General features: G+C 33.4%; 1 pseudogene; it reads left to right on the top strand.

Moving 5' to 3' along the window:
* The first annotated feature begins 258 nt into the window (after positions 1 to 258).
* On the top strand, positions 259 to 2,310 carry LOC139823667 (uncharacterized; annotated as a pseudogene).
* Positions 2,311 to 3,747: the final 1,437 nt, after the last annotated feature.

Raw genomic sequence — 3,747 nt, 5'->3', positions numbered from 1 at the left:
CTCGGGGAGCCTAACTTTTTTTACGGATCCGCAGTGGCGCCATCTCTACGCGTTTGCAAAAGTTACAACTACATTTGATTTTCGCCCGGATAAAAACGACCCACCTATGTGGGCGAAGGGTTAAAAGAGCGCTAGGGTCGCATTTCAAATGCTGAACCGTTAATCGATCGTTTACTGTCGTCGAAGACACTCGTCTGTTCTTGAACACTAACACTAATTAGTGAATTGTGTGAATATTCTGCGCTAAAAGTTTTCAAAATGGAACAACCAGCGGGTACATCTAATGCAAAAGAAAATTTAGAAGATGAGCGCAAACGATTATTAAAAGACGAAGATTTTAAGGGTGAATTAACAAATGCCCTGAAGTATTGTAATAGTTTGTTGCAAGCGAAAGATCTTCTAACAGATACACCTCCTGATAAAATAAGTTCTGTGTCTGTAGTTATGGGCGAAGTAATTTGTGAAAGAATTATCAACATTTACGCAAATCGACAAATTGTTATAGAAGAGGATTTAATATTATTCGATGAGAGCGATACCGAAGGAGAATACGAAGAGGTATGTTAAAGTATTATATTTCTATTATTGGCAATAAAATGAGTATATTTCTTAAAATTATAGAAACAATTATGTGCTTTAACGTATATTAACGCTATTTTATTTTACATTGTTAGTCAATGTGCTAATGTTTACAGCATAAACATTCATAATTTACTCATGCAATTTTATTTTTATTCGCAGTGTAAAATTAATAAAGATGAAGATTACGAGCCCAAAAAATTTCAAAAACCACCTTTCAATTATATTCCTTTAGAATATAAAATGAAAACCGTTGCTCTGGCTGAAGCTCATCCAAAGTGGTCTTTAGCAAATTTGCATAAAAAAGGCTGCAGTCGCTTGAAGAAAAAAGAAGATCTTAAAATATGGGCAGAAGATGTGAAGAAGGGTGGAACACACTTTGATAAGTAGACATACATTGATACAGAAACCTTCGAACGTTTCAAGGAAGCTAGAGCCTCTTATGAGCAGGTAAATTTATTGTTTTATCGAAACGGAAAAATAAACAAAAGTAGATAAATTTTTAAAACTATGAATATATTGATTTTTAACTTTAATAGGTGACAAGCAGGACAATCCAGCAATGGGCAATGGCAGCAGCATTTCCTTATATTTCGGAACAGTTTACTTTCAACGCTAGCGAATCATGGGTAAAATATTTCAAAAGAAGGCATAGAATAAAACAGCGGAAAATCACGAAATACGTTAGTAAAAAGGAATGCGCCACAATGGAAGAAGTACTAGAAGCGGCAGAAAAATTCCAAACGCAAACTAGAGTTCTGATTTCTAAATTTCAAAAAGATTTTGTTATTAATACCGATCAGACTGGATGCCAATATGATAGTACTTATAATAGAACTCTTGAGCATAAAGGTGCAAAAACAGTTTTTGTACAGAAAAAAAGTTTAAATAAGATTATTCACTCTTATACTGCGCAGTACACTTTGACTGCGTCGGGAAAGATTATTCCTTTTGTATTTTTGTGCTTGCAAGAGCCCTCGGGAAAGTTTGGACCTTTAGTTAAAAAAAATGTTGATAAGTTGACCGATGAATATAAAAACGTTGTTGTCACTTGTTCAAAATCCGGAAAACTTACAACCGATTTATACACAAAATTTTTGACAAATGTTATCTTACCATATGTTAAAAACAACAAGTTTTTATTCATTATCGATTCTTGGGGAAGCCAAACTAACCCCGCTCTACACGATGAAATTTTTGAAAATGAACAAGGAGAAGCAACGTGTACATTAAAAATTATACCGCCGAAATGCACACCGCTGTGCCAGCCCTGCGATGTGTATTTCTATCGTCAGGTTAAAAATTTTCTCAAGCGCTTGCAGAATGCTCCTATATTACTACAAGAAAAAAGAGAAATAGCATCTCGTGAAGATGTTATAAAAATTCACTCTGTAATATTGCATCAGTTAAATGCTCCGGTATTTTCACTTATGATTAAATACGCATGGTTTGGATCAAAACTGACGAGCGAACGGCCGAGCTTTTTAAATGTTAATGACGTGTGTTTTCCTGTCTCATTATTAAAAACAAAATGTGCTTGCAAAAAAATTGGATTTATAAAGTGTGCTTGGTGTAAGTCAGTTCTATGTTTCACTTGTTTTTTTGAATTCAATCACTCTAAAGTTTGTAAAGTTACAGAGCAAGACGACGAATAATCGCAATCATTTTATTATAATATTCTCTTTTTGTACGCCTTTTTTTATTGTAACCTTTTTTTATACCTATACAAAACTAATAAATAAACCAATAAATATACATACAATTTTTTTAATATTATGATCCTAATGTTATGCGAAAAGATTTTTCAACGGAAGTTCAGGAGAAGGAAAAAGTGTCATCTGCAGATAATAACGTATCTCAAAAGACGAGTGCAACATCAATAAATATAGAGACACCTGGTACATCAAAAGATAATAATTAATAGTAAAATTATTTTACTTATGGATCGGATACGTCTGGTGAAAAATCACCATCTTCAATATGCAAAGCATATTCTCCATCAGAATTACGTCAAATGAGTCCAGTTACTTCTCATTTAACAGCACTTGCTTCTTCTAATTCTACACCCCGTTCATCTTGTCAATCAGGTAAAATATTTTTTAATTTTTTTTTAAATTATCGGGTATTAAGTTCTGATTTTCTCACAGGTAGTGTATTAGGTGTGTCTGGAGCGACCTATGATAAGAAAGCTTTTAAAGAAAAGATATCAAGAGACCGTGACTCTTTTACGCGATATGTGTCCAACCAAGAAATTAGTAGCAAATTAGATATGCTTATTACAAACGTATGCAGATTAAATCGCTTTCTTCTTCCACATGAAAAAAGAATAGTAAGGCCAGCACATTTTCCAGCACTTCCATTGACAACAGAGGAAGAATTAAAAAAATTTGAAACATATTTATCAAAAGATGATAATGCAGGAGCAACTGTATATTATTCTTTTTGTTATGTGTTTATTTTTTAACAATCATTTTTTCGCTTAAATACTGATATTTTTTCAGATATGTTACGTAAGTCAAATTATTGGTCCTAAAGACAATGTTAAGGAAGCTGTATATAAAGTGCTGAAAAAACTTATTTCGAACACATTGGCAGCATAGTTTACTTTGAAAGCTGGTAAAAATGTATCCAAAAAATGTTTTGAAAAGCTGGCGCTGTATAAAGTTGTTCAAGGTGTTACGTGCGAGCAAAATTCAATCTAAAAATAGCCAAGAATGTTAAGAGCGAAGAATCGATATTGATTAATTATCCGATTTCTGATGGGGAGACGGTTTTCAGGCCGCGGTTCACAAGGGATAAAATTACACCTAGTGATAAGACCTTCCTCCTCCTTCAAACATAAAGACAAAAGAAGTGGTGAGAAGCTCGCGCGGGGGGGTTCTTGCCACTTGAATATAAATAAGAGTGAAAAATCATCGATCATCAGTTGTTGTTGGGAATCAGTAGTTGTCATTGAGTTGTCAATGCTAACAATCTTTAAAAATTCTGACTTAAGACAGATCTTAACCGCAATTTGAATCTTAAACCAAGATTGTAAGGAAATTCTCCTTGAATAAAGGTGATTTAAATTCTATTTCTTAAATTAATTTACACTAAAAAACCTTTAATTCCACAACCCTTAACTGTCGCTGCCAAATAGCGTGGCAATAAGATTTCCTTTAATCTACA

The sequence above is a fragment of the Temnothorax longispinosus genome, unplaced genomic scaffold, assembly GCF_030848805.1.
Source record: "Temnothorax longispinosus isolate EJ_2023e unplaced genomic scaffold, Tlon_JGU_v1 HiC_scaffold_15, whole genome shotgun sequence".
NCBI lineage: Eukaryota > Metazoa > Arthropoda > Insecta > Hymenoptera > Formicidae > Temnothorax > Temnothorax longispinosus.
Note: the sequence above shows the minus strand (reverse complement) of the source record. Positions and strands in the feature narration are given on the sequence as shown.